Genomic DNA, 25,666 nt, shown 5'->3' with positions numbered 1-25,666 from the left:
CCTGGAACAAATCCTAGGAACTGTGACTCTGAGCGGAGCAACCTTTTTTCTCTTACCATGCAGAAAAACCAAAAGATCATGAATCACAAACATTCTTTACTATTCATTATTTTCTTTGTATTTTATTACGTTTGCTTGGCTCTGACCCGAGTTAGCCTCAGAAATGGCTACAGTTAACTAGAGTACTCCTGCCCACTTTTCCACCCCTTCTCCCTGCACCTATCAGACTGTAATAAATTAGCCTCATGTCAAACATCTTGCGGAACGGACACAAAGTGCTGCATCTCTGGGGAATAATGAAAGGAAAGGGGAAGAAGTCAGAATGAGAAGTTGTGGTTGTACTCCTTCTCCTCCCCTCGACTTCTTTTTCTAGTTTCTTCCCCCTTCCTTTCCGGTCCTGATGAAGGGTCTCAGTCTGAAACAGCGACTGTTCATTCCTCTCATAGATGCTGCCTGACCTGCTGAGTTCCTCCAGCTTTGCATCTGTTACTCTGGATTTCAAGCATCTCCAGTATCTCTTGCGTTCAAATATCCTTGCCCTATTGTCCGGTTTATTATTTATTGTAATGCCTGCACTGTTTTTGTGCACTTTATGCAGTCCTGTGTAGGTCTGTAGTCTAGTGTAGCTTTCTCTGTGTTGTTTTTTACGTAGTTCAGTCTAGTTTTTGTACTGCGTCATGTAACACCATGCTCCTGAAAAACGTTGTCTCATTTTTACTATGTACTGTACCAGCAGTTATGGTCGAAATGACAATAAAGTGACTTGACTTGATTCTGTGCAGGTTTGTATTCTCTGAAATTGCAAATAATTAACTAAATACTACTGGAGCTGGTATTACATTAAGAATTTTCACACATTACCATGGGTAGCCTTGCTTGCCAGATGCTGAGATTGGAAAGGTGATATCAAATTATGGATTTAGGCATGTGGGAAATTGTGTACAATGTGCACCCAGCTCTAAAGGGTCCTTATTAGAGGGTACAAAGAACAGGATCGCAAAATTGGAAAATTAGCCATGCCAATTAATAATTATATTTACGTTATCTAATTCCACCTTTCAGTTACATTAAGGTCAATTTGCATCTTCAACTTATTTGACCACTCTACGACACTGCCCGGAGAAAGGCCATGGCAAACCACTTCTGCAGAAAAATTATTCAAGAACAATCACGGTCATGGAAAGACCATGATCGCCCATGTCATACAATACAGCATATAACAAAGGAATGAGCTTTAATTCAATCTCTTTGGCTTTGAAAATATCTTGCAATTTCAGCTTTGAAATAATCAATTTGCCTCCACCTTTGGGGGGGAAAATGTGTCCCAGATTTCCATGCGCTTTAAACTGTATCAACCTTGAACAACTCAACTTCTATTTTGTTTTGTTCTGCACTCTCCCTACCAAAGGAAATATGTTTTTACAATTATTTGGAACAGCTTGATTAAATAACATGTTAGCCTTCTACTATCCTTCACCAGAATGCCTCATTGGATTATTCATGTGAGTCTGCACCATCTCCAAAGCCAATATATTCCTCCCTGGAGTGTTGTCGTGGGAGTCTAAATGAGCTGTAACCAAAGCTTTAAATAATGGCATCATAATTTCCAGCTATTGACCTTCTGCTCCTTTATAAAATGTTTTCTCTTCCAGACAGTATTTCAGTGACAACAATTCAAAATTACTATTCAGTAAGAATCGTATATTCATAGAACAGTATATTGATCTATGCTCGGGATTCCCAGCCTTATTATTAACTAAGAGATCCATGGACGCCATGTTGGGAACCCCTGATCTATGAGGCAACCCTTCACATTGATCGTTACCCCATGGGCAGGCCTTTGAAATCCTACTTTTTGTTTTAATTTTAATTTAATACCATAGTAAATAGAAGCTATACAAAATTATAAAGGGGTTAGATAGGGTAAATACATGTAGGCTTTTTCCATTGAGGTTGGGTGAGACTAGAACCAGAGGTCATGGGTTAAGGGTGAAAGATATAATGTTTAAGGGGAACTTGAGAGGGAACTTCTTCACTCAGGGGATGGTGAGAGTGTGGAAGGAGCTGCCACCAGGTTTGATTTCAACATTTAGAAATTTAGTTAAGTACAGTACATGGATGTGAGAGGGCTATGGTCTAGGTGCAGGTCAATGGGACTAGGCAGATTAATAGTTTGGCATGGACTAGATGGGCTGTGGGGCCTGTTACTGTGCTGTAGTACTCTATGACTCGAAGACTCTAAGTAAAATTTGATTAAATTAAAATCATGGAATTGAATATGCAATTATAAGGAAGGCAGAACAGGAATGAAGGGAGGGATTCCATCTCCCAGCAGGGCAGGTTTAATTTCAACACTAGTTCATAGGATGGATCCCTAAGGTGAGTACTATTACATCTTTATACACAATTGGAAGAGAATTTTATTTTTACATAGATAAAACCAATTAGGACAAATTCTGACTTTAGTACAGAGGCTTTCAATGATCCAGTCTCCATAGACTCACCTTAACAAATATCCTTGAGGCTAGCACAACCCCTTTTACATATATGAATGTTCCAGAGCTTTGGAGCTTAATTCTGGTATCATTCTCCAAGGAACCTCTGTACATCCTCCAGTCAAATGCATGGGTTTTCTCCCGGTTCCTCCAGTTTCCTCCCGCGGTCCAAAGATGACAGGTCAATTGGTCCTTGAAAATTGTCCCGTGACTAGGTTAGGGTTAATCAGGGTTGCGGGGTTGCTGGGGGAGGGGCGTGTCTTGAAAGGCTGGAAGGGCCTGATCCGTGCTGAATCACTAAATAAATAAATTAACAGCTAGCTTCATTCACCTAATAACTATGTTGGATACAACAGATGTCTCACCAGACTGGACACACTGTTTTAAAGGTATCTATGCATCTAATATACCACACTGCTTTCCTTTAAAAAGCAACAAACCTTTAACATCAATGGCTGTTCATGGACTTTAAATGTTTTATCAATTAGATATTAATATACAATTAATTATTTACAAGTATATGTAAATACATTTAACACAAAGTACTATAAGTTTAGTGAAATTTCATGTCACATGCCAGTGATAATAAATCTGATTTTGATTCTGATATATATCCAGATTTTCTAATTCTCTCAATTACAGCATTCAAATATAAAACAAACTTAAACAATTTTACATTATATGTGATGTATATTTACATTAAATAAGAAATGCCTTTTCCACTGCATTCATATAACAATCCTCATATACTATCCTAAACTGCATACTTGAACTATACTTGACTGTATATAACTATCCAAACAATCTATCATATACATTTTTAAGGATCATATCTAAGCCCCAGAGTTAACATAGACTAACACACATTAAGTTCTATGGTAAATACTACATATTGTTTTCAAAGTATTCCCAAGTATCACTACTTTCAAATTAAGCTTTTCTTAATGCTTCCAATCTTCTTGCCCTCACACACACACACACACATACATAAACACTGTTTCACATTGCAACTCTCATTTTATTTCCCCACTGACAATGGAGCTATTCTTTCTCTGCTGACCCTTTCAAGGCTAGGAAGTCATCACCTCTGACCTTCTGTCTCTAGATGGTTTTCATTTCACATCACTCAGCCGTCAGGGTTGTCAGCTCCTCTGGCCAGCTTGGCTAAGTGTACTGACCTGACATCAGTACCCCACAGGCCAGAAGGCAGTGTCACATATGGGATGTTCAGACTCTTTAAATTGCCCTGACCAAGCATCACAACAAGCCTGCAATGTATCCAGCCCAATCTAAGCATGTTTCAGTCCACTTAACATCTCCATGAATAGCAGATTCCCCGGACAACCATGCCTTTTCCCAAGAGCAGCTCCACCAACACGATTGACTTGTTTTTACCACTCTGTATATGGAGTTTCACAACTTTAGCTTCTCAACGGTGTCCTAAATGTTTCATATTATCTGAACAAATCATGAAATCCTCCTTCAAACTGCTCACAAATGAGAACTGTGAACTCTCCTATCATTCAGAAAAGACAAGATGTGCATCTCCACCATGACCTAAACTCAAACTGCCCGTCACTCCATATCTCACCTGTCTCCACTTCTGACTCACTTAAGACTGTCTTCCATAATCTGCCCACCCTGTAGTACCCTCCACCAACACTTCCTCAATGGACACAGTACTCCAAGTAGCTCAGTGCCACTGTTCTCCACAATTTACTTTTCCTGCTGTTGTACAACAAAATAAATATGTCTGCAGCTCTTGTTGGCAAACACTTTAAACACCACATTTCCCCAGGTTTCAACAAATGCACCTAGAATAAAATGCATGAAGATTGATACAATAACTATAACCATACACTGTTCCAATAAAATCAACTCATCAATACAAGTATCTGTGTACTCACTCTGTCACTTTAAGAAAGAAGTTGTATCTAGAAATAGCTGATGTGAGGTTTGGTTAATTTGTGGAAATGTTACGGTCAGCCACTGCACTTTAATCAGAATTAAAATTAGTAAAGAAAAATGCTAGAAGATGCTCTTCTTCAAAGTTTGTGCAGGTTTCCTTAAAGGTTAACTTGCAAGTCGCATCACTGGTGAGGAAGGCAAACGTGATGTTAGCATTCATTTTGAGAGAGGCTTTATAAGGGATTGGTCAGACCACACTTGGAGTATTGTGAGCAGTTTTTGGCCCCTTATCTAAGAAAAGATTTGCTGACGTTGGAGTGGGACCAAAGGAAGTTCACAAGAATGATTCTAGGAGTGAAAGGGTTAACATGTGAGGCGTGTTTGATGGTTCTGGACCGGTATTTGCTGGAAATTAGAAGAATGATGGTGGATCTCGTTGAAACCCATCAAATATTGAAAGATCTGGATAGAGTGGATGTGGAGAGCATATTTCTCATAGTGGAGGAGTCTAGGACCAGAGGGCCCAGCCTCAGAATAGAGGGGTGTCCATTTCGAAGAAGGATAAAGAAAAAATTCTTTAGCCAGAAGGTGTTAATCTGTGGAATTTTTTTGCCACAGATGGCTGTACAGGACAAGTCATTGGGTGTATTTAAGGTAGAGGTTGATAAGTTCTTGATTAATCAAAGTGTCAAAGGTCACAGTGTGATGACAGAAGAATGGGGTTGAGAGGGATAACTAATCAACCATTATGGAATGGCAGAGTAGACTCAATGGGGCAAATGGCCTAATTCTGCTCCTAGGTCCTACAGTCTTATGGTCTGAAAGCAAGTTTAAAAATCATGTGACATGGTTTACATTTCCAATTGACTGAAGAGCAACATCAAAATATTCAATCCTTCTATTATCACTCTCGTTCAACCATAACTAAACGGAAAACTCAGGTCACTGTAAACACAGCTTAAGTCAATCCAAACATACAGTTCAAGTCAGTCAGATAATTCTCACGAGTCAAGTGCAGCTGACAATGTTCTTCTCCTTGAAAGGAGATTGAAAAGGTTAGTGTAACATTTAGTCTGATCCACATGGCATTGCATTGGGGCCACCAGCTCTTCTTCACCAGACATTGCAAGCATTTTGATAGATTCTAGAACATGGAACAGTACAGCACAGAAACTTCTTTAACCAATTAAATTAACCAGTTAAACTAATAATTAATTTAACAACTAAACTAATCCTTTCTGGCTGCGCAACATCCATATCTTTCCATTCCCCTCACATTCATGTGCTCATCTAAACATTTCTTAAAAATCCCTGTTGTATCCACCTCTACCACCACCCCAGGCAGTGCATTCCAGGCACCCACCACTCTGTGTAGAAAAAAAACTTGCCTCTCACATCTCCTTTGAATTTACCCCCCTCACTGAAATGCATGCCCGCTGGTATTAGACATTTCAACCTTGGAAAAAAGATATGGTCTGTCTACTCTACCTATGCCTCTAATAATCTTATAAAACTCTAACAGATCTCCACCACTCCAAAGAAAACAAGCCAATTTTGTCCAACATCTTGTTATAGCACATGCCCTCCAATTGAGGTGGCAAGCTAGTAAAACTTTCCTGCACCCCTTTCAAAGCACTGACATCCTTCCTATAATGGGGTGACCAAATCTGATGGAATACTCCGGATGTGGCCTAACTAGTGTTTTATAAAGCTGCAACATAACTTCCTGACTTTTGAACGCAATGCCTCGACTTCTGGTACAAGTCTCCGTTGCACTGCACAAAGCAAAATTTCTTTCAGCTGATCACGTTAATAGCATCCGCTCAGATTGAGCTGGAATGTGAAAAAGCCAGAGAATCACAAACCATGCTTGTGGTTACAGAAAACAAATTCAAAAGAGATTTCAATCATCATCCAGTTTTGGAAACAAATGGAGGCATTAGCAATTTTTACATTATCTGGTGCTTTGGATTATTCTACGTCAGACTCGCTAACTTTCTCAGGGTGACCTTATTGGCACCGGAAGCATTGCGCCGTATTTCAAAGTACAGAAAATTTATTATCAAAGTGAATATGCAGAACGTCACCATATCCTACCCTTTCTAATAAGCATTTACCGTACATACAAAGAAACGCAATAGAATCAATGAAAAACTACACACAAAGACAAACAGCAAACTGTGCAAATATATTAAAAAAGCAAATAATAAATAGATAATATTGAGAACATGAGCTGGGAGTTGTCCAGTGAAATCCTCTGATTGGATTTGACACCAACAAACATCACACAGTATATTTCAATGTACTGTACATGTGACAAAGAAAGAAAGCTTGTTTCTAATTATGCCAAGCAGTGGAATCAGCCCAGACCATCAGGGGTAAAGCTCTCCCAACTATTGAGCATATCTACATGAAACGCTGTTGTAGGAAACCATCGTCAGAGATCCACACCACCCAGGTCACGTTCTCGTCTCGCTGCTGCCATCGGTAAGAAGGTACAGGAGCCTCAGGACTCACACCACCAGGTTCAAGAACAGTTATGACCCCTCAAACATCAGGCTCTTGAACAAAAGGGGTTAACTTCATTCAACTTCACTTGCCCCATCATTGAAATGATCCCACGACCAATTGGCTCACTTTCAAGGGCTCTTCATCTCATGTTCATGTTATTTATTGCTATTTATTTATATTTTCATTTGCACAGTTTGTTGTCTTCTAGACTCTGGTTGAGCACCCTAGTTAGGTGGTCTTGCATTGATTCTGATAATGTTACTATTCTATAGATATGTTGAGTATGCTCACAAGAAAATGACATATATGTACTCTGATAATAAAATTTACTTTGAACTAAGAACTTTACTGGGAGCTGAAAACATCACCTCTGGCGATAGTACATCAATAGTGACATTGAAGAGGACCCACAATTGAGTTGTTTACTCTACAGACAGCAAAGTGCAACAACTGCTTACATAGTCCAACACCTGGGTCTGAAACTATCTAATGTACTTAACTAAGCACAGCATTTTAAATGTCCCACAGCAGCACAATAAATTTCCATCCCTCACAATTCCATTGGCTAACAATGTTATGAATGGAGTAAGGACATTTGGAAAAGGAAAATATTTTCTTGGTTTTGACTTTCCACTATTGATGACTCATGGTTGTTATTAGCTGGCTCTGTGTCTGATTACTGTGTTGCTTTGTACGCAGTCCTAGGCGTTTCAGGATTCACATCCTGAATTTGACTGCAACTTTGGAAGCAGCCAGCTAAGGAAAAATATCAGATAGAAAGGCAAGCTTAATGTGGGATAAGGATAATTTCACATTTGTAATGTGGTTGGAACAAGCATTTGTAACAAGCTAGACCAGAGCATTAGTTACTTTAATATAATGATGCAGGACTGGAAGTCCGAATCCTGAAGCAAGCAGTGTAAGAAATCAAATTCAAGTTCAATTTTATTTGTCATACAGCCATACACATGTATACAGCTAAAAGAAACACCATTTCTCCAGGGCGAAGGAGCAAACGCAGTGCATACAGCCACACATAGGACATATAGTTGGGATAGTGCATACAGTCACAACATAACATTAGCACAAATTCCCAAACACAATTACCACAACTGTAATTCAGTTTTTATTCCCTATATTGTCATGTATTGCGTTGTAATACTGCCGCAAAGTTAACAAATTTCACGACATGTGCCGGTGATATTAAACCTGATTCTGATTCCGAGTGGTATGGCCTACAGATTGATGGTGCATGGGATGTCACCCTGAAGCCAAGTGTCTGTAAGAATAAGCACATAGCAGTTCCTCATCTCACACTGGGTCAGCCACAGATGAAGGTGATCCAGTTTGTCTTCTGGGGAGCAAATGCTGGAAAGCTGAAACAACCCCAATGGTGCTTTAAATACATTTCGGTAGTTTAGGAATCTGACTATTATCATAGAATTTTTAAAGTAAAAACAATATAAGTGACCATGAAATGCTGGATTACTGTAAAACTTCACACGAATGTTCTCTTGTGAAGGAAGCCCTTTGCCCTTCCAGCCTCAGCCTATATGGATCGCCAAACCCTCATAATGCAGCTGATTCTCATCTTCTGTCAGCTCCGCACAAGCAGGCCTCTCAATTTTAGCAAAACTCTACCTAGTAAAACTGGAACAGACAAAACGTGCTGACATTGGCAGAAAGCCTGCGTCACAAGAAGGAGCAAAATAAATGTCTGTGGTGTTTGTTAAAATCCCGCCGACACTTACAACCACATAAATGAACCTAAGGGAAGTGTGGTAATGGAGACCTAATAACTATTGAAAGATTACTTAGCAACTGTTTTTTGTCGGATGAAGATGGTTAATTTTTTTTATAAAAGGGCAAGAGAAAAGTCTGTCCTTTTTCTAATGTACACATATTTCACTCGTTATCCACCCAAACCACCGAACAGCACAGTCTGACATCTAAATCCAGCAGCAAGCAACTCAGCTGCAATTGAGGGAACAGCCTTATAGGCTGTCAAGAGTTAGTTCTTTGATGTAGCTTTCTTTCTCCAGCATCACGAGGCTTCCTGCAAATGAAATTCAACTCAAATCTGGCAACGTTCATCCCTGCGAAAATATTTCGGGATGTATTTGAGAAAAGAGGATTTAATTTCTTCTGCAGATTCAGAGCCAAATTTATTTATCACGTCCATGGAAACATACAGTAGAATGTGTCACTTGCATTAACAACCAACACACCCAGTGATGTGATGGGGATGTACAGGTGTCACCAAGTATTCTGGCACCAACAAGATCTTTAATCTTAAGCAAGTATGCTTTTTCCTAAAATGTACACACATCTGATCTCTGAGTTTTATTATATGTTTCTCTCTTTACTAGATCAGTAAAAGGCACTGAAAAATAATTGATATGAATTTATCAACATCAATCATATGGACTGGGCAAATATCTCACCCTCAGCCTAAAATACAGAATAGCATCAGCCAGCTTCAATGAACAGGAAACCTAGGTGATCAAATGGATTATTGGTTTTACCTACTCCAGTTACCAATGAAAAGCAAACTCAGGTATGATTTGAAACCAGTAATATACCCTATTGTGTTCATTTCCACAACGTCCTTGTGGCCCAAGCCAGTACATTTACATAATGTGCCATTGTCAATAACATATGACATGGAATACAATTCATGATTGTCGCTAAATAAGTTACTGCAGCATAAATTACTGTACTCAAATAAAATAAAATAAATCAGCGAATGTTTCTTCCTAGTTAGTCCTTTGCCTGCACTGTTTTGTGCACTTTATTCAGTCCTGGGTAGGTCCATAGTCCAGTGTAGTTTTTTTTCTGTGTTGTTTTTTACATAGTTCAGTCTAGTTTTTGTACTGTGTCATGTAACACCATGGTCCTGAAAAAACGTTGTCTTGCTTTTATTATGCACTGTACCAGCAGTTATGGTCAAAATGACAATAAAAAGTGACTTGACTTGTATCTCATTGCGGCCCTCTCTGCAATGTTGCTTTTATGAAGAGAGATTCCTGCTCCCCAAAACAAAGATATTCCTGAGGAAAGATAAAGCAAAACTGAGAAACTTTTTTGTGTACTGGGCAAAGCCTAATCAAAATGAATGTAGAAAACCTGCCAACTCTTTGTAATTACTGAGAAATCCATGTCACTTCAAAATAAATTGGTAGATAACTTGCTAATACCATCACCATATCCACAGCATGCCCAATCAATGAAAGAGAGATGTTATATAGATACACTAATTATTGTTTAAAGTGATTATTAGATCAAGGTAGAATTTTTCTCACCTCTACCTGCCTGGAAAGTATAAGAAAAGATTAGCCTCGCTACATTGCAATATCAAAACATCCAGTGATAAAGTGATCAGCAGGGATTGTGCTAGGCAGCCTGCATGTGTCACCAGCACAGCATGCTCACAACTTACTCACCCTCGATGTGTACTGTACACACTTGGAAAGTGGGAGGAAACTGGTGCAACTGGAAAACACCCACACGGTCACATGAAGAACGTACAAACTCCTTACAGGCAGTAGCGGAAATTAAGCTACAATTGTGTTAAGCTAACTGCTTCTGAGTCTGGCCCTGAAGATAGAACTTAGGGTCATAGAGTCATAGTGCACCACAGCACAGGAACTTTGTCAATTCCTCGTGTTAAGATTCTGTTTCTGATTACACTCTATCTACTTTACTAATCAGTTATGTCTGGACAAGAGCTATTCATTTTGTTTGCCACATTTGAACAAACTTGATTTAAAAAAAATGAAATGCAGACATATTTTGAGAATTAATTAACATCCCTGACTGATCCAACAGCTCCTTCCAAATGCCTGGCCTCCACCACTCGATACAGATACATAGGAACACCATTACCTCCAGGATCCTCCCTAGTTGCATATAAATCTTCAGACGTATATTGGTGCTCCTTCATCACTAATCAATCAGAAGCTTCAAAACTCCTCATGAAGCATCCTGACAGAACCTCTTCACTCATATGGTTCATAAAAGCACAACTTTCTCAATTGCAAATAGGGATGGGCAAAAAATGCTGGCACTAGTAACACCACCACATGAATGAATGAGCAAGAGAGTGTTTTAAGAAAATAGAAGGCAAGGGCCTGAAAAATATATCATAGTCAAGGTTACATAAATCTTACTAATCACTGAAACAGGTGAGAACCTAAGTCAGCTTGGATGCAAAATGTTCATCATACAACAACTTGAGCGATGGAACTAACAAACAGCTGTGCTCATTTATAATTGCAACTAAAATAATTCCCATACAGAAGGAAGCACATGTTCTGCATGCTGTTTTGCCATTTGTGGTTCTTTGTGAATATTTGACTGCTAGCAGTTAATCATCTTTGTATTTATTGATACAATCAGTAACCAAACAATGTTTGCTATATTTGTCAATGGAATGTGGATGTTAGATAGCATTTCACCATTCAGCATTACTGTGTGAACATTTGCAGAGTTTATATTTAATTCTGCAATCTTCACTAAAACAAACAAGTTAAAATAAATGTAATATACTGTAGATGAGTAATCTATGTTGCATTGAAGGGTTGAGAATAATAGACAAAACTAATCATTACATTCTATAAGTGAAAATACATCACCAAATATGCTTTTAACTTGTCATCAGAAGTAAACAACATTGCCATTCGTGAAATCATCAAAAGAAACCATCAATTTTCACATTCAATTGAATTCCTGGAGATATTTATCACTGAGTTAAAGTCTATTTTATAGCTTATCTAATTATATCTTCCACTGGGATGTGTGTGTGTGTATAGAAGTACTGACACTGAGACAGAAAGAAGCAGAGCAGACAGTGAGGCATCTACCGGATCAGCACAAAATAAAAGCAGGAATATGCCATCTGGCCACTTGAGGCTGCTACACTCCATCAGCATGGTCTCATCCACTCTCAAAGCTGAACGTGTTCAACTACCGAACATCCACAGCTCTCAATGGATCGGACTTTATTATCACTGACATGCTGTGTGTCATGAAATTTGCTGTCTGGTGGCAGCAGTACAGTGTAATATATGTTAAAAGTACTATAAGTTACAATAAGAAATATATAAAACAAATAAATAGTGCAAAAAGAGAGCGAAGTAATGAGGTAGTGTTTATGGGTTCATGGGCCAATCAGAAAACTATAGCTGGAGGGAAAGAAGGTGCATCTAAAATGTTGCGTGCACATCCTCAGGCTCCGGTACCTCTTCCTTGATGGTTGTAATGAGAAGAATGCAAGTCCAGGGTGATGGATGCCCTGACGAAGAGCATTGCAAAGGTTAACAACCTCCGGAGTGCTCAAATCAATCATGAATAACTAGTTCCTTATCCTGAGATGGCAATGTCTGCCTAATTTGAGAGATAATAATCGATTACCATTTTAATAATGACATTTTTATCTGAAAATAAACTTGTGGGTTAGGTGGGATAACAGCCAGAAAATGGAAAAGGACAAATAGAGAAAGTAAATAATATCATAGCAGTTGGATGGGATCACAGTTATAAGTCTTGAGATTCTAGAAAGACTTATAAACAATCGAAAGAGGCGTTCAAATTAACACAGGGGTCTGTGTAGTTGATAGCACCAGAAGGCATTTAAAGACTGGTGCGTTTATAGTCAGTGGACACTTAATTACCGAATAAAACAGCAAATGAGTGTATGTTTGTGGTCTTCTGCTGCTGTAGACCATCCACTTCAAGATTCAATCTGTTGAGCATTCAGAGATGCTCTTCTGCACACCATTGTTGTAAAGTGTGGCTATTTGAGGCAAGTTAAAGATGAGTTTGATGGTTGGATTCCGTTGATGATGATGGAATTTGCTAAGAATTATCTGTTAGATGCAGAGTCTCATGGGGGTGGGGGGGGTTAGGTGAGGACAAGAGGAACTCTATCCTTGTTAAGGCAGCGGGAAAATAGGGTGAGCACAGATGTCTGGGAAATGGAGGAGATGCTAATGAGGGCAGAATCAATGGTGGAGTAAGGGAAACTCTGTCCTTGAAAGGCCTCATCCTGGGAACAGATGCAGTGGAAACAAAGGAACTGAGAAAACAGATCAGCATTTTTACAAGAGACTAAGTGGGAAGAGGTATAGTCAAGATAGCCATGAAAATTGGTAGGTTTATAAAAGATGTCTGTAGACAGTTAGTCACCAGAGGGGGAGACAGAGAGATTGAGAAAGAGGAAAGAGGTGTCAGAAATGAATCAAGTGAATTCAAAGGCAGGGTGGAAATTGGAGGCAATGTTAATGAAATTGCTGAGCTCAGCATGGGTGCATGAAGCAACACCAATGCAATTGTCAATGTAGTGCCGAAGGAGTTGGGGAGCGTTACCAGGGAAGGTTTGAAACATGGACTCTTCTACATAGCCAATGAAAAGCAGGCATAGCTGAGGCCCATGTAGGTGCCAGTGGCTACCCACTGAGTTTGGAAAAAATGGGAACCATCCAATTTTACTGGACTGTTTATGTTTACTGCTCAGAGTCCCAGCCTACATTTAGCTCACGCCCACATTAACCAGGACTTGATACAGAACACCTAATAGTCCCTCTGCAATCTTGACTCTAGCAGCAGGTCAGATTGCTGGCCAGGACACAAAAGAAAGCATAATGCAAAAAGATGCTATCCTCAAATTGCCTTCACAGTCTCTCCCAGTTGGCTAAGGTTGCTACAGCAGTTTTGTCAGCTGTGAAATAAACAATAGACAACAGACAGTAGGTGCAGGAGTAGGCCATTCGGCCCTTCTAGCCAGCACCGCCATTCACTGTGATCATGGCTGATCATACACAATCAGTACCCTGTTCCTGCCCTCTCCCCATATCCCTTGACCCCGCTATCTATAAGAGCTCTATCTAACTCTCTCTTGAATGCATCCAGAGACTTGGCCTCCACTGCCTTCTGGGGCAGAGCATTCCACATATCCACCACTCTCTGGGTGAAAAAGTTTTTCCGCATCTCTGTTCTAAATGGCCTACCCCTTATTCTTAAACTGTGGCCTCTAGTTCTGGACTCACCCATCAGCGGGAACATGCTTCCTGCCTCCAGTGTGTCCAATCCCTTAATAATCTTATATGTTTCAATCAGATCTCCTCTCATCCTTCTAAATTCCAGTGTATACAAGCCCAGTCGCTCCAATCTTTCAACATATGACAGTCCCGTCATTCCGGGAATTAACCTTGTGAACCTACGCTGCACTCCCTCAATAGCAAGAATGTCCTTCCTCAAATTTGGAGACCAAAACTGCACACAATACTCCAGGTGTGGTCTCACCAGGGCCCTGTACAGCTGCAGAAGGACCTCTTTACTCCTATACTCAATTCCTCTTGTTATAAAAGCCAGCATGCCATTAGCTTCACTGCCTGCTGTACCTGCATGTTTGCTTTCATTGACTGATGTACAAGAAATATGTAAATTACTTCAATAGATTTTTCAATATTTCTTATATTCAGAATCTGAGTCTGAATCTGCTAGAGCCAATGCTGGGGTTAAAAGACTGTGTATATGCATGGATGGGAGAGAGGAGTGGGCTTGTTTTGCTGATTATGTCTTGTTACTTGCTGTGTTCTGTGTTATACTGCCAAGCATTGTGGGCATGCGATGTCAGCACCAGAATGTGTGGCAATACTTGTGGGCTGCCATAGCACGCCCTCGGGTGTGTTAGTTGTTACGCAAACAACACACTTCATTTTATGTCTCAATGTACACATGATAAATAAACTTGAATCTTGATTCTTAGAACTATTGAAGTTCAAGTAACAAATTAAGTAAAGCTAAGATTATAAATAAATCAAACATGAATCTAAAAATAAGTAATTTTGTGACAATGTTCAACTTCTCTCCAAATCTACAGGTCTGGAAGCCTCCCTAAGTCAATAGAGTTGCCAGAACCGGCCAGGTACAGACCGGAGAACTGATTCCCTAGTATAATGAGGGGAATCTCAGTAAGACTGGGTCTCATCACTGAACACCACATGGAATACATCGCTGGAATGCAGTAGCAGATGAGATGCCACCTGTCACCTGGGACTGTGAGAACAGCTGAGAAGGTTATAGGGAGTCTCCCTACCATCCATTGGGAACATTTATCAGAAGCACTGTTATGCAGGGCCCTTAGTATTATTAAGAATACCACCCATCCATCCAGCATCTTCATTGACTTTCTAATATCAGACAGGAGACTGTGATGCATAAAAACAAGAACAATTAGAATGAGGAAAAGTTTCTTTCCCAGGCCATTAGGCTTCTGAACTCCCAGCCACATCATATTCAAAGAGTCACTGGTTAATCTGGTTCGTACCTTACCATATTTAATATTAATGAATAGTTTGTTATTTATGTGTGATTCATCTGTAGATTTCATCCTTACCTTCATAAGTTATCATATGTTATGCGTATTATATATACTACTTTGCACCCTGGTTCAAAGAAACATTGTTATACACGTTATATACATGTACTGTATACAGTTAACTGACAATAAACTTGACTTGACTTGACTTGGTAAGTTCCAGACTTCTGCAGTTGAAAGCGCGTTGTGCAGAGGTCTGGGCAATGCAAAAACTTCTATCAAAGCTATTAGAGATCACTGTTCAGATTTCTAACTACCAGAGAACCACAAGGAAAAATCAGCTGGAACTTTCCAGTTATTTTGTATTTCATTTTGTAAATGAAAAAATGTACAAATATAAATTGGATACTCTAAAATTAATTTTAGATTCCTTCTTCTTCAGCCTTTATCTTTTCTACCTATCTGCTCCCAGCTTCTCACTTCATCTGTCCCCTCCTCATCCACCTAACTTTCCCCTCGCCTGGTCTCACCTATCACCTGCCAGCCTGTTCATGTTCATATTCCAGTTTAATTGTCATTCAGCTATACACATAAATACAGCCAAATGAGAGAACATTCCTCCAGGACCAAGCTGCAAAACACAGTGCCAACAGTCACCCACAACACAAGACGCATACACCACACATTATCATAATAGCAGAAAAACATAGTCTCAAAAAAATTATAGCCCAAGTCCCTCTCCCAACCTTCTTCGGTTTCCCTTTCCAATCCTGATGAAGGGTCTCAGCCCACAATGTCAACTCTTTATTCCTTTTCATAGATCCTGCCTGACCTGTTAAGATCCCCCAGCATTTTGTATGTGTCGCTCTTAATTTAAGTTACCACGAAATTAACTACAAAACCCCGCAAAGTAGGAATTTCTCACTGCCGGTAATTAGAAGTCTACATTTGACTCAAAGCTAACCAAGAAACAGACATTAGGTAACAGAGCCACTAGTTTCAATGTTCCTTGGCACCATGCAGAGGTTTCAGTTGTTTTTCTGACCTTTATTGGCTGGCTGAATGTGGTACGACGTTTGCTTCTCAGCTGCACTGTATGCAGATGTGACTGTCTGGATCTAAGTATGCACTGGAATCTTTTCAGGGCTCAGTCACCAGCCATACTTCCACAGGAATGGATGCAAATAAAATGTTTCAAACCCGCTAACTGCAGAGAAAAGTAACTCCAACCAGCATTTTATGCCCTGTTTGCCAACAGAAATAGAGGCGGATTTAGACAAAAGCAAAAGGAGGCAATCTTTCTGGGGAAAGTGACAGAGCAAAAGATCTAGAAAGAGAGAAAGTGAATAAATACAAGGAGAATAGGGGGGAAAGACATGGCTGGGTTAATATTTATCTATTTATTTATTTAGAGATACAACACTACTCAGTAACCCACATATTTAACATTCCACAGTGACCAATTAACCCACTAGCCAGTATGTCATTGGACTGTCAGAAGAAGCTGGAACATGCAGAGGAAACCCTTGCTGTTCATGGGGACAATGTACAAACTCCTTACAGATGGTGCTGGAATTGAACTCTGAACTCCAGAACATCCCCAGCTGCACTACGCTACCATGGAGCCCCAGTGTACAGGATAATGGATAAACCAAGATGTACAGGACATAAAGAATAAGCAAAAGAAACACTTTCATAAGGTAAACAATAAAAACAGATTTGGGGCATTGGAGTGAGATGAGAAAATGTATTATAAGTTCATGAGTTGCAAGCACAGAGTGACAAGGGTTGGCTTCTCTTACAAGATACAACATGTGAACATTTGGAGAATAACAGCTAATAAAGAAATCTGTGTGCCATTCTTTTCATTTGTATTGCAGCTTTGCCAGCTCTGACATTATGCAAGATCTTTCAAATAATATTTAGCATGGCAACTGAGCTGGGGTGATTTGCACTCCTAGCATCAGCCCAATGAGATGAGCCCTGCCACATCAAATCAGTTGGCAAAAGTCCTCTTGCAAAAGTGCCCACAGTTCTTTACTTTGGCAAGAGTATTCATGCAGTGTTTCTGCCGACGATAACATCATACAGGTCCATTTATTACGACTGCATTGAGGGTATACAAGGTAAAACAAGAACAGCGCACCAGAATAAGGGGCAACAGATACAGAGAAAGTGTACTCCGGGTAGACGAGATGATAACGAGGTAGTCTGTGAGGTCTAGAGTCCCATTTAGCATAATTAAAGAGGTGAAGGTAATTTATGTTACTTTATTCATGAAAGTAGGTATCTCAGGCAAAGTGAGCTCTTCCAGCAGATTATCTGTTGCTCCAATTTCCAGCAGTTTCTGCTCATCCCTAATCGCCTTTGAGAGCACATTGCCTTTTGTCAATGATTCTCACTCCATCCCTTGAATTCATCTATAATATCCATGTTTAGACCGAGGCTGCAACGAGGTATGAAGCCAAGAGGTCTTGGTGAAGCTAGAACCCTTTTCCAGAATGATATCGTATGGCAAAGGGGGCATGAAAGATGCCTGTCGGGTATTTCAATGCAGTCATTTGGAAACTCACAGATAAGGAGGATTTAAGGGGCATTGGTCAGATATCACTTGGAGTATTGTGAGCAGTTTTGGGCCCCTAATCTAAGAAGGGATGTGCTGACATTGGACAGGGTCCGGGGAGGTTTATAGGAATGATCCCAGGTCTAAAGCATGAGGAGTGTTTGATGGCTCAAAGCCTATACTCACTGGAGTTTAGAAGAATTGAGGGGGGGGGGGAGAATATCATTGAAATCTATCAAATACTGAAAGACCAAGACAGAGTGGTCATAGAGAAGATGTTTCTTATAGTGGGGTAGTCTAGGACCAGAGGGCACAGCCGCAGAATACAATGAAATCCCTTCACAACAGGGATGAGGCAAAATTTCTTTAGCTAGAGGGTGATGAATCTGTGGAATTAATTACACCAATGCCAAGTCATTGGGTATATTTAAAGCAGAGGTTGATAGGTTCTTGATTAGTAAGGATGTCAATGGTTACATCTTCAGGTCTTACGGAGTTTGCACTTCGCTCTGATAACTCCTTTCAGTTGTTGATCTGATGCAGGTAGAAAGGTGAGAAGTGAAAGTGCAAGACAGAGCAGGCTATGGCATTAATGCAACAAGAATGATAGAATCATAAACTCCTGGTTCTGCTGCAACAAACTATTTGACATTGATATGGTCTTTACCGGCCCCAGCAGTCTCTTTTGAGACATCTGGTCAGCCTATTGAAAGCCCATAAAACTAACCTGATCTTGAGAGTGCATTTTCAAAGTAACCTTAGAAAATTTACCAAATAGTGTCTGAACAGAGCACTTTGATATTAAAATAAGCCTTTGATAATTTCAATTGCCACTACATCTGTCTAAAACAGGGTCCTGCCAAATGCATTGGTGATCTATTTACATACCTAAATTTACCAATACAGTAAATCAGTACTTCTACTCTTCTAGCATAGTCGTTCTCAGGAAAAAAATGTTTATTTAAGAAATTTATGTCAAGTGTTGAATTTTATTTGTTCTTAATCTTGAGTGATGGAGAAATAAAAGTATAAATTGTGCATTTCACAACTTTAGGATGTCCCAAAGTACTTTGCAAACTATTAAATAATTTTGAAATGCAGTGACTGCTGTAGTGACAGAAATGAACACACCACAGCAAGACCCAATACAAAATACCTGATGAATTATAACTAATATAAAAATGTAACTCTGTTTCTATCTCCACAGGTTCTGTTTGACCTGCTGAGTATTGCCAGCATGTTCTGTCTTTTCTTTATATTTCAAAACTCTGACCTTTGCAGTTTATTTTTAGAAAACAAATGTTGACACAAGAATCTAGGTAACAAAATAGTGTTTAAAGCATTTAGCAGTTTAGGCAACATCACTGGTAAGAGAAATCAAGTTTAAACGTAGTACTGAACAGTGCAGTATGGGAACAGGCCCCTCAGCATATGATGAATGTGCTGATGATGATGCCAATTTAAACCGCACATGGTCTATATCCCTCCTTTCCCTAGTTCTTCATGTGTCTAAATGCCTCTTGAATGTTGTGATCTTATCTGATTCTACCTGGGATTAAAAAAACTCATTATTCTCCTTTGAACTTTCCCCCTGTCACCTTGTATGTGACATTTCCACCCTAGCAAACGGATCTGGGAATACAGATCCATAATTCAATGAAAATGGTGTCACAGGTAGATAGGGTCATCAGTAAAGTTTTTGGCACATTGGCCTTCATAGATCAAAGTATTGAGTACAGGAGTTGGAATTTCATGCTGAAGTTGTATATGACATTGTTGAAGCCTATTTTGGAGTGTTGTGTGCAGTTTTGGTAACTTACTCACAGGAAAGGTGTAAATAAGGTTGACGGAATACACAGAAAATTTACAAGATAGTTGCTGGGACTGGAAGACCTGAGTTACTAGGAAAGATTGAGTAGGTTAGCACTTTATTCCTTGGAGCATAGAAGATTGAGAGGACATTTGATTGGGGTATATAAAATTATGAGGGTTATAGAGAGGATAAATGGAAGCAAGCTTTTTCTACTGAGCTTGGGTGGAACTTCAACTAGCAGTCATGGGTTAAGGGTGAAAGGTGAACATATCTTTTCCATAGATGATGCCTGGCCTGCTGAGCTCCTCCAGCATTATGTGTGTGTTGCTTTGATTTCCAGCATCTGCAGATTTTCTCTTGTTAGTGAAAGCTCGTTGGTTGCAGCTTATCAGTCCAGAACAGAGGCAAACAGAAGAAGATGAACAAGGATGGAAGAGAGAGAAAAACTAGCAAAAATATGTTTTTAATGTTGGAACGGTGAGACACAAAATATTGCAGCTGCTGGAAATCAGAAAAAAAGGAGAATAGCAGAAATATCACGCAGTGAGTCTACACTAGTGCAGAGTGAAAATCTGAGCTAACTTCATGCTTTGATGACCTTTCATTGAGGCCCGTTACTTCTGATATAAACTGGAAAAGCAATTTGACTAACATTGCTGAATTCAAGGTTGAGTCGTGAAGACTGTAATATGCCTCTTAAGATAATGAAAAGCTATTTCTTGGGTTTACTGAGGGCTTCAGTGGACAAGCACAAGAGTCCAAAGCTGGGGAGTTCAGTATGAGAGTGGTATGGAAAATTAAAGTGCAGGATCAACTTTGCAGGCTGGATGGAATGTCCTGCAAAACAATCACCAGTCTGCGTTTACTTTCTTTCCAATGTAAAGGAGACCAGTATGTGCACAGTACATAAGACTGGAATCAGTACAAGTGAATCGCTGCTTTACAAGATGTTGAATAAATGTTAGGATGAGAGGAGATGGAAGGCAGGAGTTGCATCTCCAACAGTTGTACAGGAAAGTGCATTGAGAATGCAAGTGTTGGCAGAGATGCAAGATGGACCATTGAGTCATGGAAGAAACTGGCAGCAAAGGTGATGCAATTATATATGCTTTTATGCTCCAAGAAGTAGCACGGATACAGGCATTATGTATTGGAAAATGAGGTCAGGAAGGAGGCCTGGGTAAAACCAAGATAAGGACTGTTCCATGTATTTTGCAATAGGGTATGCACAGCATGAATTCCTGTGGGTTTCTATTAGCTCTAAATGATGACCATGTACTTTTAACATTAACTGATCATCCCATTGTTTCAAGCACTTTCTTATACTCCAAACTTCTAGTTAATGCAGTTTTCTGTATCTGTAGTTCCAACATTTTTAACTTCATTATTCTTTCCTGGCTGTACATCTCTTGCTATTTCTCGGCATCCAGACAACACAGCTATGACCAGTGAGTCTCCAATATTTCCTTTCAGTTGGCAACTCCACTCTCTGTGCTTGACTTCTTACTTCTTAGTCTGATGAACGATCATTGACCTAAAATGTTGACTTTGAATCTCTCTGCATAGACATTGTTGAATATTTCTGGCATTTTTTTTTGTTTTTGATTCAGACTTCTAGTATCTGCAGAAGCCTTTCATAATTTTGATTAATTGGTATTTGTGGAAGGATAAATATCAGCTAGAATAACAAAACAATTTCTCCTTTTCTTTATAATATTGCCATTGGATATTTTATATCCATCTGCTCCTCAATTTAATGTCTCAATCTAAGCATTCTCTTGGAACATCAACTTAAATTTCATGCTTAAGACTCTGGAGCGGGGTTTGAACTCTGTCTCAGAAAAAGCAGTGTCTAATTCCTATGGGCATAACCTGGTCCGGGACTGAATTTCGTGTTTTTTTCACTTGGCACTTGGTAGGCTGAAAGATCTGTAGGTGAATAAGTCACTACCACAGGATCCCCTACACCCCAGGGTACTGAAAGAGGTAGCTGAAGAAATTATGTGGGCATTAGTAATGATCTTTCAAGAACCACTATTCAGGAATAATTCCAGGGGCTAAAAATGCGGAAATGTCACTCCACTCTTTAGGAAGAGAGGGAGGAAAAAGACAGGAAATTATATCGCTCCCTACACGACTTGCTTGTCCATTCCCCCCCCCCCCCCCATCCCTTCCCACCGATCTCCCTCCTGGCACTTATCCTTGTAAGCGGAACAAGTGCTACACTTCCTCCCTCACCACCATTCAGGGCCCCAGACAGTCCTTCCAGGTGAGGCGACACTTCACCTGTGAGTCGGCTGGTGTGGTATACTGCGTCTGGTGTTCCCGGTGTGGCCTTTTATATATTGGCGAGACCCGACGCAGACTGGGAGACCGTTTCGCTGAACACCTATGCTCTGTCCGCCAGAGAAAGCAGGATCTCCCAGTGGCCACACATTTTAATTCCACGTCCCATTCCCATTCTGATATGTCTATCCACGGCCTCCTCTACTGTCAAGATGAAGCCGCACTCAGGTTGGAGGAACAACACCTTATATACCGGCTGGGTAGCCTCCAACCTGATGGCATGAACATTGACTTCTCTAACTTCCATTAATGTCCCTCCTCCCCTTCTTACCCCATCCCTGATATATTTAGTTTTTTCCCCCCTCCTCTTCTTTTTCTCTTTCTCTGCCCATCACTCTGCCTGTTCTCCATCTCCCTCTGGTGCTCCCCTCCCCCTTTCTTTCTCTCTAGGCCTCCTGTCCTATGACCCTTTTCCTTCTCCAGCTCTGTATCCCTTTTGCCAATCACCTTTCCAGCTCTCAGCTTCACCCCACACCCTCCGGTCTTCTCCTATCATTTTGCATTTCCCCCTCCCCCTCCTACTTTCAAATCTCTTACTATCTTTGGTTTCAGTTAGTCCTGACGAAGGGTCTCGGCCCGAAACGTCAACAGCGCTTCTCCCTATAGATGCTGCCTGGCATGTTGTGTTCCACCAGTATTTTGTGTGTGTTGGCAAATTAACCTGATTGGGAGTGGTTGAGAAGATTTTAGTGCCCATTATTGAGAATGAATTTTTGGGATACCTGGAAACATCTGACATAACAAGACAAGGTCAACACAGTTTCCTTAAGGGCAGATCTTACCTGACAAAATCTGATGCAATTCTTTAAGGAAGTAACAGGAAGTACAGACAATGGAAAGTCAGTGGATATTGTTTACTTAGATATTCAGAAGATCTTTAACAAGGGGCCACACTTAAGGTTGCTAAACAAGATAAGAGCATATGGTATTACAGGATAGGTAAATGGATAAAAGATTGGTAACACACACAAAATGCTGGAGGAACTCAGCAGTTTAGTTCAGTTGGTATCAGTGGAGACCCTTCTTGGGAAAAGGGGGGGGGGAAGATGCCAGAATAAAAAGGTGGGGGAGGAGAAGGAGGCTAGATAGAAGATGATAGCTGAAGCCAGGTGGGTGGAAAAGGTAAAAAGATGGAGAAGAAGGAATCTAATAGGAGAGGAGAGTGAACCATGGGAGAAAGGGAAGGAGGAGGAGACCCAAAGGGAGGTGATAGGCAGGCAAGAAAAGGTAAAATGATAGAATGGGGAATAGAAGAGGAGAGGAGGGAAAGTTCTACCGGAAGGAGAAATCGATATTCATGCCATCAGATTGGAGGCCACGCAGAGGCTGGCCTCATCTTGGCACAGGAGGATGCCATAGACCGACATGTCGGAACGGGAATGGGAATTAAAAATTCGCTTTAGGCAGATGGCAAAGAGTGGGAATAAAGGGGCATTCTCTGGTTGCCTGCAGGTGATTTGCCATGTTATGCAGTTCTGCTACTTTTGATGATCTGGATGACGCAATTTGATGGTTTTTAGCCAGGTTTTGGACAACAATAAGATAGGTGCAGGTAGGTCGAGGAAGCAAGAAGTATGCAGAAAGACATGGACAAGTTGGGTAATTCCTGACTGAGCAAGAATCTGGACCTGCTAAAATTTGCCTACCGCCGTCGCAATCTCATTGATTTTCCACTCAGGTTTGAAGCACCTAAGTGAAACACACGTCAGGCTGCTACTGTTTATCGATTACAGCTCGCATTCAACGGCATCATTTGCTCAGTGTTTATTAACAAGCTTCATACCCTGGGTCTCTTTACTTCTGCAGCTGTACGTACCGGGAAACCACAATCACTGCGAATCGGCAATAACACCTCTTCGCGGTGCGTGTACGTGACCCACTGCTCTACTCTCCCCACACTCCTGACACTGCGGCTAAGCGCAGTTCAAACGTCACTTAAAAGTTTGCAGATGACACCATTGTTGTTGGCTGAACCCCAGACAACGAAGAGGAGGCGTTATAGATCGGTTGGCCGAGAGTTGCAAGAAAGCCGCTCTACTTCATCAGAAATTTGATATCTCCTTTCAAAATAAGCGCATTCTGAGCGGTTGCATCACAGCCTGATGTAACTAGTCAGAAATGCCTGAGCCTGCAATCCTCGGCAGCCGCGCAATATCACAAGAGATTCCAGAAGTCTCAACCAGTTCCATTATGGGCACAACCCTCCCTGTCAGCGCCTTTCAAGAGGTGGCCTCCGTCACTGAAGACCTTTACCATGCCCTCTCCTCGTTACTACCATCTGGGAGCGGTATAGGAGCCTGAAGACCCACACTCAATGATTTGGGAATAGCTTGTTCCCCTCCACCATCAGATCTCTGAATGGTCCATGAACACCATCTTGTTATTCGTCTTTTGCATTGTTCATTTATTGATGTAACGTATAGTAATTTGGTACGTCCTGCTTTATACTTCTGCCGCAAAACACCAAATTTCATGATATATGTTAATGATAATAAACTTGGTTCTGATTCTGAATTAATCCAGGGATGATAGAGTTAACGCTTGATGACTCTGATTACTTGTTGGAGTTAGAAGGATGAAGAGGGCTGGCATTGACATCTACTGAATATTGTAAGGTCTGAATAAAGTGTGCATGGAGGGATGTTTCTAGTAATGGGAGATTCAGGGACCAGCGGGAACAATCTCAGAACAGAGCAACTTCTGAGAGCCAGGGGGTGGAGAATCAGGGGAATTCATCAGGGTTGGAGGCCAAGTCATTGGGTATATTTAAATCGGAGATCGATAGGTTCGTGGTTAGAAAGGGTGTCAAAGGTTAGGGAGAAGTCAGAAGAATGGGAATAAGAGGGGATCTCCCATGATTGTATAATGTAGCAGACTCGATGGATAAATGGTCAAATTCCGCTTCTGTATCTAATGAATCATTCACAGAGGAGGTTATTTGACCCATTGAGCTCCTGCTAGCTCTTTGAAAAAGCTATCCAAACAGTCTCACCCACCCACCCCACCGGTCCCAAAATCACAAATTTTGCCTTTTCAAGTACTCATTCATTTAGTTTTTATTGCTGAACTACTTTCGCGCAGTGACGCATTCCATATGCTCTATCCAAACGCTATGAAACATCGAAAGAAATGTTATCTATTTCTTCGGTTGTTCTGGAGTTCCTAACCTGGGGTCCACGGGCCCCTCAGATAATGGCAAGGGCTCATGGTTTCCCTGAACAAGATTGTTTTTCCATGAAATAAAGTACATACAGAGACCTAGACTGATGGTGAAGAGCAGTCTGCTGCCCGTTGCAGATGCCGGTACCAACTAATAATTGTCCGCATTTACTCTTCCTGAGAGAGAGTACCTGATACATGCGTGTAAACATTTAAGCATTCGTTAAGATGTCTATATTTTTAGTGATAAGGCTTCCCCGGGAAAGATTCCTCGCCTTCTCGTTCTTGCTGGTATTAGGTTTTTGTTAAATTGTTGCTGAGATTGCTTTAAATCGGATTTTTTGTTTGGCAAACAGTGAGTTCTGGTTCATCGGAGAGCGAAGTGAGCCCGCCGGCACCCGAACAAATAAAACATAACCTCCCGTTAAGCACTCCCGGTTCAGTGAAGTTCTCGGCCGAGCCAAGTAACAGAGGAAGAAACATATGCAAAGAAGAGAACCCCCCCCCCCCGCCCCCCCCCCCACACACACCTTAATTGTTGGGTTTATTTT

General features: G+C 40.6%; 1 protein-coding gene across 3 annotated transcripts in view; it reads right to left on the bottom strand.

Moving 5' to 3' along the window:
- Positions 1-25,666, bottom strand: part of erg (ETS transcription factor ERG) — a 278,454-nt gene that overhangs the window by 236,705 nt on the left and 16,083 nt on the right. The window contains exon 1 of one of the 3 annotated variants that reach the window (XM_073044965.1): positions 2,505-2,520. The exons of the other annotated variants lie outside the window; for them this stretch is intronic. The gene's annotated coding sequence lies outside the window, so the exon portion shown is untranslated. Of the gene's footprint in view, positions 1-2,504; positions 2,521-25,666 lie in introns of those variants that run through there. 3 annotated transcript variants of the gene reach the window in all.

The sequence above is a fragment of the Hemitrygon akajei genome, chromosome 5, assembly GCF_048418815.1.
Source record: "Hemitrygon akajei chromosome 5, sHemAka1.3, whole genome shotgun sequence".
NCBI classification, from domain to species: domain Eukaryota; kingdom Metazoa; phylum Chordata; class Chondrichthyes; order Myliobatiformes; family Dasyatidae; genus Hemitrygon; species Hemitrygon akajei.
Note: the sequence above shows the minus strand (reverse complement) of the source record. Positions and strands in the feature narration are given on the sequence as shown.